Raw genomic sequence first — 13431 nt, 5'->3', positions numbered from 1 at the left:
CGAGAAAGAGGAATAAAATAACGATAGGAATATATACATTTGATATAAAAGCGCGTCTACATTGATATGATTCACACAGTACATATAATTTTACATAGTATTAATTTATATGTAAATTTTTTTTGATAAACTAACTTCGCCGAATTAAATTACATAAAATTTCTGCGTATATAGCTCAATATTATTTATGCGAGTATAACAAGCGCAATGGTTTAAAGGCAAAGATATATTTATATATGGAAATTTGCACAAAAACAATTATAGTTAAATTTTAAGAATTTTATTTCTATAACATTTTTATTTCAATATATTAAATTCTTGCTTTGTATTATTTATTATCGTCACTTTAAAAAAACATTAATGGTATGCATCGATAAATATGATACCATCATTAATCAACAGGATAATAAATGCAATATTTGATAGTAATACCATAGGTCGGTAAAAATCATCATGATAAAGATGCCACGATTATCTTACGGAAAATAATGTGATACCGACATGTTAAAACTATTGATTGCATGCACATGCAATTCGAATAATGCACCTTTAGATGACAGCACATAATAGTTTTTAAAAGTCTGTCAATGATAGAGATTAGTAGATTAGATATATACATGTAAATTAGACATATACAGAATATATAATTGTGTGTATGTATAAAACTTTATTATTGCTAAAAGTTACTATACAATAATAAAAGAATATATTTATTTGATAAGTTTATAAAAATAGAAAAAGAAATGGAAAAAGTTAAAAAAATTTTTAATTTTTTTTCATGAGGATTTAATATTACACACACACACACATACATTTTTATTTTTAATATGTACAGTTTCAGAAAAATGTCTGTATGTGTGATTTATTTTTAAAATTTATGATAAACAAATTAAATTTTTTGTGTAATTAATATATAAACTAATTTTGAAAATAAATTATAAATCTTCGTAACATATTATGAAATATCTCTGGAAAAAATCCTTCGATTTTTCTTAATATCAAGCATCAATGCTTGATGTACATATATATATTTGTAAATTTAGAGTTAACAAATTTACTACAATTGATAATATACACGATATAATTTATAATTTATACTACAATTAATCATACGCAAGGTACGCGCGCGCATGCAAAATGATCACATGAAGCAGACGAATAAAATTTTTATTGTCATCAAAAGATTAATTCTATATTCGATATATGATATATGGTCACTTTTATTATATATTAAATTGAAAAAAAATAATTTCTTGAAAAAAAACTGTAATACACACAATTATTATCTTGTATAAGTTCGTATTATAAAGCTCTTTTATATTTAATACAATCGGAGAGAGAGAACGACGTTTTTTTTTTTTTTTCGTACATTCATATTATTATAAAGCTAAGGAGAACGACGTGTTTTTCTCCGTATGTTTACGTACATGTATAAATGTGTTTGTGTATGTGTATCAATAGCCCACCGTAGAGCGCGTCGCGCGTGACGTTCCGGTGAGATCGCGACGCGTCGTGTCAAAGTCAAAGTCATTAGTGACCTTGCTTTTGCCAAAAACAGCGCGTGTATACAATACGACCTGAATTACGCTTCGGCAGTGTCGAACGAGACATCGTACGATCATAAGCTAAAGATGTAAATGTCGTATATTTCTTAGTTATGCGTAATTCGTAGTCGACGATATTTCAAAGTGCGTCGGGAGTGCCGAGTGAAGTGTATCGCGATTCGTTTTACGCGTTAATTGAGATACGTGATAATACGTAGTCTCGGTTGATCGTTATCGCGGTTTAGATTTTTCTCTAAATCCGATATTCCTATTATCGGATGCGAAAATGTCGCGACGTATCTTGTGCGCGTTAAGGGTTAAGCGCGTGTGCGTAAATGTGCGTCGGGAGTGCCGAACCAAGTGTCGCGCGATCGAATTGCATTGCGTTAATTGATGTGCGCGTCAGTAATTAGCCGCGTTTTTCCGATCGATTCGTATCAATGCGCGTAGAGGAGTGCCTGGACCGATGGAGCAGCTGGAGGGACAACACCGATGCGAATGATGGTGAGCATAATTATGCAGTATTCTTGCATTATAATCCCTTTTTTATCGCGTTACTGTAAGCGTCAATTCAGTAAAAGTGCTCTGTCATTCTGCCAATGTGTCCTGGAAAGTAAAATTAATTTTTAATCCTGTATATTTAAAATATCCCTGCATTTTTTTTAGATTGCTAAATGATTAAAAAAATACTTAAAGCTAATATTGAATTTTTATCAATTGTATTAGATGTGCAAGTGTAATAGAAAAATAGTGCAAAATAATATATGTATAATAATTATTGATAAAATCTGCCATTTATATCGTCGATATTAAAAATGTTGTCTTTTTTATTTATGTGCGTAATTGAATAAAATTTTATAACTTTAATAGTTTGTGTTTTATTTACAGATTTTCGGAGTGCCAAATCATCTATGCAGAGCAACGTTACGTGAGTTTTTCTTCATCTTGTCATTCTTTCATTATAATAACGTGGAAAAAGGATTCGCTCGTAATATTTTCGTATCATACTAAATTTCACGGTTATTATCTCTTCTCTTTCACGTGAAATTCTCTTGTTACTCTTGTTATTTCACTGCTCAATTTCTAAACCTAATACTAAAATAATTAGACACGTAGAAATTTAAATATCGAGTTTTGAATATAATTTATAAAATGTATTATGATTTAAAATAAGAAAAACGCGATACAAAACATTTTTCCATTCGAAATACTTTAGATATTTTGCGAAGATTTTTTCCACGTACACTTTCTATGATGTAATGTATCTTTTTTCTTGAAACGTTCTTTTCTATATTACATTTCTCTTATATCTTTTGAGAATATTATAAGAGTCAATTCTCTCGACGAGAGAATCTTTTTAAAAATGATGGGCTTATCGATATAATCTTCACTAGTTTTATTATATACTAAATCATTGAATGATTCGATTGTTTGACTTTTGCCAAATTTTACATAAGCTTTTTTTACGTATACCATGCTTGCGTTGGACCTTTCGCTACAAGATCCGCTCGATTAGCAGTCGCGTGAATGCGGTGCATTTTTTTTAGCGGCATACACCGTGGTGCATATGCATATGCTCATTTTGCGCACCGTGGTCGAGACTCCGCGCATTAGCAAGCTGTTCGATGTCCGGACACGTCCTAGACGAGTCCTGGCGTTCGTCCAGAGCAGTCAGATGCGGCTCTCGCGCGTTTATTCTCTCTTGTACGGATACGTCAACGTACGCTCGCTCGGATGCACAAAGTATGGTGTTAACGCGGTGAAATAAGCCGTGCTGAAGGCTCTGTCGCGTATAAGGTCGGCGAACATAATCGCGGAAAATGCGCGCTGTCACACACATGGTCGCGAATTCCGCGCAATAACAATCGACCTTAGCCTTTTTCAGCGTCGTCGTCACCAACTCGGCCACCTTGATATCGTTGCGGCGGCAACTCACGTGCGTGCGTTGTATATTCCTTTAATGGCGCGATGTTTGTACGATTTGGAAATGGATACGCTTTCACCGAACTTGAGTGCTAATGATTTCTCAATGGCATCGATTGTCGTGCGTCGTATTGAAATAAAATAATAATATCAATTGTAACATTGTGTGAAAGCTATATAAATTTAAATTACAAATTTTAGAACAGGGGAAAAATTTGAAAAATCTGTAATTGTAATAAATAGATTAATAATAGTATAGATTTTTAAAAATTTCTTAATTATCGCGATGGTTGACAAGTAATTGCTACTTATCGTAACTCGCATATAGAGAAAAGATGTTCTAGCATTGTTAGTTATTATATAATATAAGAAAATATTTCTAAAAAATATTAATTTTGTTTAAAATAATTTTATCAAATCTACAAAAAATTGTTTCGCCACGATAATAAACTATTTCACTTCAATACATTTGCAAAATACCTTTGCTATTTTTAGCAACAAATATTGATATTTTTATGAACAAATTCGCTTACCAACTTTTATCTTTTGACCAAATAGGTTTGTTGTAATATCAAATAGCTAATTATACATAATAGTGAGGTTTGATTGCTTTCACATTAGATATGCAATAGCGACAATTTTGCTTATAAAATCCTTTTTTCACGCGATACTTTACCGCACAATGAGCGCAACGAAAAAAAATGCGTAGAACGCCCATAAAAAGCGTTATGTCGCACGCGTGATGTCACGTGAGCATTGCATGATACGCAGGGCAATAGAGTCTCTAACCGCGTGTATATACGTACATACGGGTCCTTTATTATCGTGAGCATTCAGCTTACGACGATTTTCCCCGCGACAAAGGGGCGACGAGGCGAATATGAGGTATCGCGCGACTGCCAAAAAGCTGACTACACCAAAGGACACGATGGTTGTGTGCGTGCATGCATGTGTATGTGTATGCCGTTTGGGCGCGCACACACACATACATACATACACACACCGACACGCGGGGACAGAACGCACGCGACAATCTCGTATTCCCATCGCGTCGTCTCGTTACGAAGCGTCTTGCGGCGCCGCGACGATAAAGGCGCCGGTAACTCATTGTTCATGCTCGGGACAATGAGTGTGCACCGGCGACTCGGCCTGATTCCGAACGAGACTTCTCTCTACTACACGTAAAACGATTCGCCATTCGCTGGTCCCGCTACACGCGTTTCACAGATAAATGGAAGCTGCTGATGTAGAGCCTGTAGAGGTACTCTGACGAAATTATTAGTTCGGACTCTCGCGTTCAATAATAATATGAACAATGACGAGAGATTATATTAATACAACATTATAGAAAATATAACCATTGTGTTATACATGCTTATATACATTTTTTTAATTTGTTGACGACTTAATTGAAAAATTTTTCAGAAATTACATTTCTTTGATTAGTTTCTTTTCCATTTAAAAAATCATTGAATGTGTTTTATAGATCAACTCGGATTATTAATGCGATTGAATTTTTATTGTAGACATTAGATCTAAATATTTCATTGTTAGATTCTATATAATCGCTCTCTTGAATGAAATCAGTACATTATCACTGATAAACAGTGCTTTCAATTATAAATATAGGCACTGCAGACTGAAATCTTATTGCCATAATCAATGAAACATAAGGTAAAAGAGCAAAGTACGAGTTCTCATTGAAAATTAATAAAATACTCATTCATCTTCGTGAAGTTTTGTCTCTGTTTTTATTAATGAAATTTTCACTGATTCAATTTACAAGAGCAAGAATTTATTAGGAATCGATTAATGATGGAAAAAAGTATGTAACATGAGTATAATTTGTAATATATTTCAAATCTCACTATGAGTTTTTTGCCAAAAGCCCAGTCAATCGAGAAAATGGGACAATTGCATGGCTTGAGAATTTTTACGTCATTTTTAAATCAGTATCATTACAGAGGCCGACGCTTCTATAAACGATATATAGACTCAGCTTTCTCGTGGAAACCGAAACCGAAACCGCGAAAAAAGTCGAACGAGAATGAGATGTTCTGTGTCCGCGAGAAGCTTCTGTTTGGCCATGGAAATCGGTAAAGGAGGTCAGCGTATGCAAATAACAGGGTCGCGAGGAAGGGAGGGTGGGGTCGTCGTGGAGCCAGTCGGGAGGGTCCCATGGGTCAACGGACAAGCAGTGAGACGGCGACGGCGACGGAGGGTATATCCATGTTCCGTTCCGTCCTCTGGCCCTTTTCTGCTGTGTTCTTTCTTCTCTCTCTCTCATCGTCGTTGCGGGCGGTTTTCTCGTTCCTTTGGCGTTTCCATAACTCTCTCATCGTCTCTCTTTCTCTCTCATTCCAGCTTTTGCCAATGGAGCTCAACTTTGCGTTCTCCGCAACGCTCTCGTTTCCCTCGTTTCGAACTCCTATCCTCCCATCGTCGTCGTTGTCGTTGTCGTCGTCCTCTTCCATCCTCCTCTAGCTGCTACTTCAGTTCCTCGGCTCGAGCTTCCCGCGACCGTTATGGCCCCATATATTTCCGCAGTCGGCAACGCCGGCGGTTGGAGTCACGTCTACGGACGTAAAGGTACCTCTAACGCTCCCTTTCCCTCTCTCCCATCTTCTTCTCTCGCCTACGCGTCTCGTAGAAACATTCGATTTTTACGATACGAGACGAGCGAATTCTCGAGCCCGAACGTTGCGTTCTCGTCGCCGTCCGTTTCTCGCATTGGCATTCAGTTTTGCGTCTTCCTCTCATCGTTGATACTCTTTCTCCTAGTTTCAATTTCTTTGTCTTCTTTCGCATCGTGTTCTCTTTTCGATTTTTCTGTATGGGATTCTATGATAAGAGCAATTAAGCTGTTAGGAGAAGATTCTAAATATTTTCAAGTATCGTAGTTGTGATTTAAAAGGCAATTACCTGACGCGTGCTAGTAGAATATTATAAATTATGATTTTGTATTCTAAATGAAGAGATCTCATGAATTGTTAGTTTTACTTTTTTACGTTCACACGAAAAGATTATTAATTATAATATATCGTATGTAAAAAATTAAATACTTTAATAAATTCAACTCAATATATAATAATATATTCCCGATATAAATATTACCGCAATCTTATATAAAGATATTTGCGACTGAAGCTATACAAATATTCAAAATTTTTAAATATAACCATACGAAAATATCTCACATTATCAAGAAAATTGCAGTTAAGCTAAACGCGATGAACCAATCATACTTATATAAGAAATGTTGCAATTTACTCTTGGTATTCGCCAGTTGGAGGGTCGCGAAAACAGTTGCCGGGGGTGACTAATCCACTGAGTGTTAATTAAAATAAAGGCACGGCCGCCGCTATGCGGGTAAGTAGAAATTAGCGTGGAGGTTTGCATGGGGTCGACGGCAGGATAGGGGAACAGGGGGATGGTCGAGAGGATGGTGCGGATAGGCCAGATGTCCACCCTTTCGTTGGCACTCGCGTGACACATCGCCGTCGCGTTTTTGAGTCGAGTCGGCTCGGGCGTTTTGGTTAATGCGACTAGTTATGGACGCATGCTTAATTGCTTTAATTAAAATTCACGTTGTGCGCCGCGACATTGTTGGCGTGCGGGCGCCGGTGTGGACGAGCAAGTTTTATTCGTCGGTTGGTATATTTTTATATATCGAAATATATAGTTAGTGACATCTTCTAAAAAAAAGTTATTAACAATGTTCGAAAAATTGATGTATATCTGAAAGATTTATTGTTAGTTATGTTAAATGCTTTAATCTTCAAACGCGGAGCGAATGTTATTATTTTAAATTAATATTATAACAGTTATATATAACATATATATCATGAATATTTATATTATATTGTACTATTACTTAATTATCGCATTTCGAGTTATCAAAAAGATTGCGCGTTTACATCTGCAATTTAATATTATCAGTTGCAGATGAAAAAATATCTGATTACAATAATCGGCGGCCCCGAAACACCCATTTGATCGTAGCTACTCGCTATAATATACGGATATTCCGATGTGCCCTTTTTGGCGCATGGCGTGAACTGACCTTTTTAAAAATTTTAAAATGCGTCCAGTCGCGTATGTGGGCGAATAATTCTCTTTAAAATTCCAAAAGCAAGCGCAAAAATGGGAACGTGGGTCACGCGGAATCTCGTAACTTCCTCTCGAGCGTACACGTGTGGGCGATTCGTTATATCGTTTCTCGAAAAATTCGCCATGAGCGCGGAAAAAATTTTTTTCCCCGATCCACTAAAAAAGTCAACGGTGGGTTAAATTCGAGGGTTTTCCATGGATCGGCAGCGCCTTGGTTTGATAGTCGAGGTTGGGCGGTAGCCACAAGTGTCCGTCCGAGCGCCCTCTCTCATTAATTCTCCACCCTTGTTGCTTGTTAAGGTAGGGCTGCTGGTTCTCTCACCCTGCCCTCTGGCCTCCGCCATACTCGCCCCCGTCCTTGGCTCTACGACTCGCTTCTCCCTCTGTCGCCGCCTAGGATGGAAATGCTCTCTCGAGTGAGGGGGTTTGTGTAAAGGTCGGAGTGAGTGAGAGAGCGTGTTATCTAGAGAGAGACGAAGCAGGGAACGGAGGGCAGGTAGCCTTGAAGGGGAGAAAAGGCGGGAGAAAAGGGATCGGGGATAGACGAGAAATACAGGGGAAAAAAAGCACGCAGGGAGAGAAAAACAGAGACGAGCTGATTCGCCCGTGGAGGGTAAGGTAGATAGATACGGCAAAAGGGGGCGAAACGGGGCAATCAACGAACGCCGATGGCGTAGATATATTATGTACACCCGTTAAGTGGCCGATGCAAATCGAACGTCACCGCCGGACGATGGGCGTGCACGTGACTATAAACGAGCCGATTAGCACATCGTTTCTCTTATTCAATGCCTTTTCCGAATGAATGCCATCGCGACGCCGAACGCGAGTTTCGATTTCGATTTTCGAGAGAAAGAAAGAGAGGGGGAAGGAAATCTTGAATTTTAAACTTTTGTATCGTGATTTTATTTATTGTCTTCCATAGAGTCGCATTAACAACTGTTAGGTAATGAAGAAAAGTATAAAAAAATGTGATACAATTTCAATTTCATAATGAATCAAGTATATTTCATTAAATAAAAATATTATATAATAATTATATAATAAAAATATTTTATGTCATGTTGCATTTTTGCTGCAAGTATCAATCAAGATTAATATTTATGAAGAGTTTTAATTTTGATTTTAAATGAAGAATATATGACAAAATTAAAAATAGATTCATACATTCAGATCATTATTAACTAAATATATTTGCTTATTAAGCAATTTAAATAATTTTCTATTACTTCATTTCTTGATATTCACAATTTTACATCCAAACTTCGAATCTGATTATCTATTATTAATTTTTATCACGTATCGAAAAAAAACATTTAAAAATCAATAAATATATATTCTTTCCCAAATGTCACGATAAATAAATAAGTGCATTAATCATTTAAATAATTGTATTTGTTGATAATTACTTGCGTTACACTAGTGCAGACTGCGAATGTGATTCGGGACCGCGCAGCATTCGCACACGATGAGAGAACCATTTCCGCCTTTCGAATAGCGCGACTGCTAGTGATCTCACTTTCAATGTCGTTTCCGAAGATCGTCACTACCACAATCGCGTTTCTTTTGTTCGTGTCTGGTCGACGTTGGCGTCTCACCTATGTCGTCCCTCGATTCTCTGCGTGTTTGATCTTCTTGTTGCGCTGTCTCATTCTCGTACTCGATGCCGCCTTTGCTATCTCTCTTTCTTCCTTCTCTCTCTTTCTCTCCTCTCTTTCTCTCTCTTTCATTGTACTCTTCGCATCTTCTAGGGTAGAGTTATGGGGGAAGCGGCAGGGTGGCGGCATCGGTCGAGGGAGCAGGGTAGATGAAGGTCGTGGGAGAGAGACGGTGGGAGGAAGAGCTGTGCGTTGAATTAATTCGCGCTTGGCTGACGGGCTCTCGTTTGTGACTCTCTCTTTCTCTCTCTATCTCTCCGTTCTACTGGTTCTCTTTCTCTTCCCTCATCCTCTCCATTGCTGTTGCCTCATCCTCCAGATTCCCCCGGATTTTCTTTCTCTCTTTTTGCCTCTGTCTCGTGCCGCTCCACTCCGCTCTCCCGTCATTCGACGGTAGATAGGTAGAGCGAGAGGAGGATATCATGGCCGCGATCTCGCAGCCCGTTCGGGCTTAAATACCAGCGAATTCCGCGATGCAAACGAATCTCTCGGGAATCGAGGCCCCGGGTCGAACCGACCGCGAATTAAGGAGTCTTTTCTTCGCTCTCTCTGCCTCTCATTCGCTTTCCGGACTCCTTCTCTTTTTCCTCCCCCCTTCCCAGTTACCCCGCCGCACACTCCGACCAGAGAATCACCTCGAGGATATAGCATCCGGTCCGGCGGGTTCGAGAAAGAAGACTGGTCCTGGACCGGGCTGGGCTCTTTTCTCCTTCGTGCTCTCTGTTATCGTCACGATTATCTCCCAACCAAGTGACTCGGACCTGTCGAGTCCTCGCGCGTGGAATGCTTAGGATTAAGCCCTTTTCGGAGGCCAAGGGACACGCGATATCCTCCTCCGCCTGTCTATCCGACGACGACGACGACGACGACGGTCGATCGATCGGATCGCAAGAGAGGGCGGGCGGTCGGTTGGAAGAAGGGTGGCACGGCGGGACGCGTATGTCTGGAAAATGTGATCGGAATCGTAACAAGGGGCCCCGCCGTTGAGTTCTTGACGTCGCGAACATGCGGCGCGTTCAGGATCTTTGTATCATTACCGAATAAAAAATAGCTTGGCGGTTGTGCATTTTAATCTTCCACGCTCGAAACATCTTCGAAGACTTGACATAAAGAAAGCGCTATTTCCTTGATATTATCTTTTCTTGATATTATCCTTCACAAACATGCGAATAATTTATCTCCATGATTCATTATCGAATAAAATCTATAATATTTATAATGAGCTTTTGAAATGAAGACTTTTAAAAAAAGTCTTTAAACGTTTTATTCGTGAAATTATCTTTTCGTTAAGACGGAAAATATATAGAATGGTGTGTTTAGCAGTTTACGCTACATTTTCGTACAAATTAAAAGGATCTTTACACAATTGCCTTGAAATACTTCCGCAGCATTTTACGCCGCGATACGGTTACATATTAATGACTGGAGAGATTTTGCAAGTGTTGTAGTGTGGTAGTTTATTGCGTGTTTAATACAAGAAATGCGAAGTTTAACAGTATTCATTCTAAATTTTGCAAAGCTGTTTGTAATTAACACGGCCGAAAGCTTGGCAATATCTATCGACTTGTCTCGAAGAGAAAATTTTCGCTTTCAGAAACGCTGTAAAAGTAATGCTTTAAAGTATGTAGCTTTGGTATCAACATTTTTTATGATAAACAATCTATCGGATATTGAACTTTGTGAAATTACAGCTCGTGAAAGTTCTCCAAGAGAACTCCAACTCCGTCTAAATTACTTCCTCTCGCGGACTCGCTTATGGTTGTGCAAGTATGTCATCGTCGTTGTCATCATCGTAGTCGGGATAAGTCGTGTCGTTAATCAGATGATATTAATATTCCAGACGTCGTCCTTCGTGGTGAAAATCACTTATCATTCGACAATAACTCATTTAATGTCGACGTTCGATGAACGCGCGCGTTTTCTTCGTCGCGATTTTTCAATTAATATCACTAATAGCTGGAAATAGTTAAAATTGTAAGATGTGAGAGTCACGTTTACATTATAATTATTTAACCGATTATTCGAATAGATAAGCGAACGCAATATCAAGGATTTATATAAATCATTTTACTAATACATTGTATACGAAAAGAGTCTCGATCCTTTATAATCGATATTTGAACGATCAGCCTTCTCACAGAAATATTAATCTGTAAAACTGTGTCATTGATTTTTAAAAAAATGTGAACGCTTTATGATTATTAATCTCTCGTTAAAAGTCTTTGATATGAATGCATGAAGTGCTCAATTATTCATATGTACAGACGACGCGTTAATATTTCCAAGGCAAAGTGGAGTGTTAGAAAGATTCTATTAATGATTATCAGTTCCGTCTGAAAACTGATAAATCGTCATAACTGTAGTCAACATCCGAATACCGATTAGTTCAACATACCTTTGAGAGATAGGATTTTATTTCTATCGGTATATGTATATACGTATGTGTGTATTATAATATCTATTTAGTTCTCGGAAAAAATTCCTCAAACAAGGAACCGATAGGAATAAAATACGTGTATATATGTATAATTGGAAAAGAATATTTTTTTATTTTTCGGGATTAACATTTAATTTTAACATATTTATTTCGGTCTCCTTCTCTCTCTCTCTCTCTCTCTCTCTCGATATAAATATATTATTTAAATTTACATTACATTGTTATATATATTTTATCTGCTATATTATTAATATTACATATTGCTTTTTATTACGGCTATTGTACGTGAACGTAACAATTAAACGTTAAATAAACGTTAGCAATAATAACCCGTTGCACGAAAGTATCCCATTACACCGCGAATTCAATCGGCATGTAATGCGAAAACACAAACATGTCTGACTGATTCGCGCGAGTCCTACCGCAGATGAATGGATCGCGCTAAGCCTCTATTATTAGCAGATGGAAGATTATATCGATTTTTCCCTATCGCCCTCTCTCTTCTCTCTCCCCAGCCCCCTTCTTCCTTTCCGTCACCCTCGCGTTTACCCTTGGCCGCTACCCCCGGAGGGCAGCCCTTCCGTACTTTATGCTCTAACAAACACATCGTGGTGCTGGCAATTACGCGATGACGCAGGGCGGCCTGCAGTGTTAATTAATTTCTAGCTCGCTAATCACACGAGCCTCGGGGTCGAACCAGGAGTATCGTTCCGCATTTTCTTGCTGAATGGCAGGATAATCTTACGATGTAACGCAGGATATACTTTTTAATATTTCCGATTATAATTTCCACATTTTTCTCTTTAAATTTTTCGCCAGAAACGTAAGTTTTTTCAAAATAAAAATTATCATTGTATGTATATTTTTTGCGAATTGTGACACGATAATTGTAATATATGTATAAATCATATTATACATATTCTACAATTTTAAAAGCTATAGAACTATGATTAGAGCTTGTGAGTATCTATATCTGCAAATCCTTGCAAAGAAAAGGACACATTTTGAGAAAATTCTGCACATCTGCATGTCTTTTATCGCATACATATTATGACACATACATTTTTCTTCGCTGTCAAAAATTAAATCTGACAGAAATAGACAGACTGTCGAAAATGCAGTCACGCGTGTTTTTATCAATATCGGCTTAATTAGCCGAATAAACGATACTTACCTCGGATAGACGCAAGACTCGAGGGAATTCCTATATTACTTCGAGGAAAGCGGAGGAGGATGGAGAAAGGTGGGGCAATATGGAGCAGATAGTCGATGAGGCGAGTGTATTGTACAGAGCGAAGATCAAGCGGAGAAAAAGGAAAAAGCTAAGAGTGTCGATACCAATCGTGACTGCCGCCTTTAAGACGCGGAGAAGCGTTCAAAATTCAAAAGGTTTTCTCCACAGTAAGAGATCCATCTCGCAATGGACTCAAACAGTGCTCATATTTCTTTTAAAAGTTGATAGGACAGATCATAGGACAGATTTTTTTTAAATTTGTATTTTGTAAATGATTTTAAATCGAGTAAAATTAATAGTTTAATAATAATTTTCTAGATTTTTTTCTGTTACTGAATTTTCTCAAAATTATTTTTTTTGATATAAAGAGATGACAAAATATCTTCATACAATCTTATAAATTATGATAAATAAATACATACATACATATACATACATATATATATATATATATATATATATATATATATATATATATATATATATTGTATATAGTGATCCTCGAATGTGAAATATTGTTTTAGT

The 13431-nt window shown here is 37.4% G+C and overlaps 1 protein-coding gene across 4 annotated transcripts in view; it reads left to right on the top strand.

Moving 5' to 3' along the window:
• Positions 1 to 13431, top strand: part of LOC145963888 (uncharacterized) — a 95697-nt gene that overhangs the window by 2563 nt on the left and 79703 nt on the right. The window contains exons 2-3 of one of the 4 annotated variants that reach the window (XM_083086223.1): positions 1995 to 2048; positions 2433 to 2472. The gene's annotated coding sequence lies outside the window, so the exon portion shown is untranslated. Of the gene's footprint in view, positions 1 to 967; positions 2049 to 2432; positions 2473 to 13431 lie in introns of those variants that run through there. The other 3 variants (XM_083086214.1, XM_083086195.1, XM_083086205.1) reach the window with 3 other exon arrangements.

Source organism: Camponotus vicinus, unplaced genomic scaffold (genome assembly GCF_025532165.1).
Source record: "Camponotus vicinus isolate PSW18456_S1 unplaced genomic scaffold, iyCamVici1.0 SCAF_1, whole genome shotgun sequence".
NCBI lineage: Eukaryota > Metazoa > Arthropoda > Insecta > Hymenoptera > Formicidae > Camponotus > Camponotus vicinus.
The sequence above is the reverse complement of the archived record's forward strand: the minus strand, read 5'-3'. Positions and strand labels throughout refer to the sequence as shown.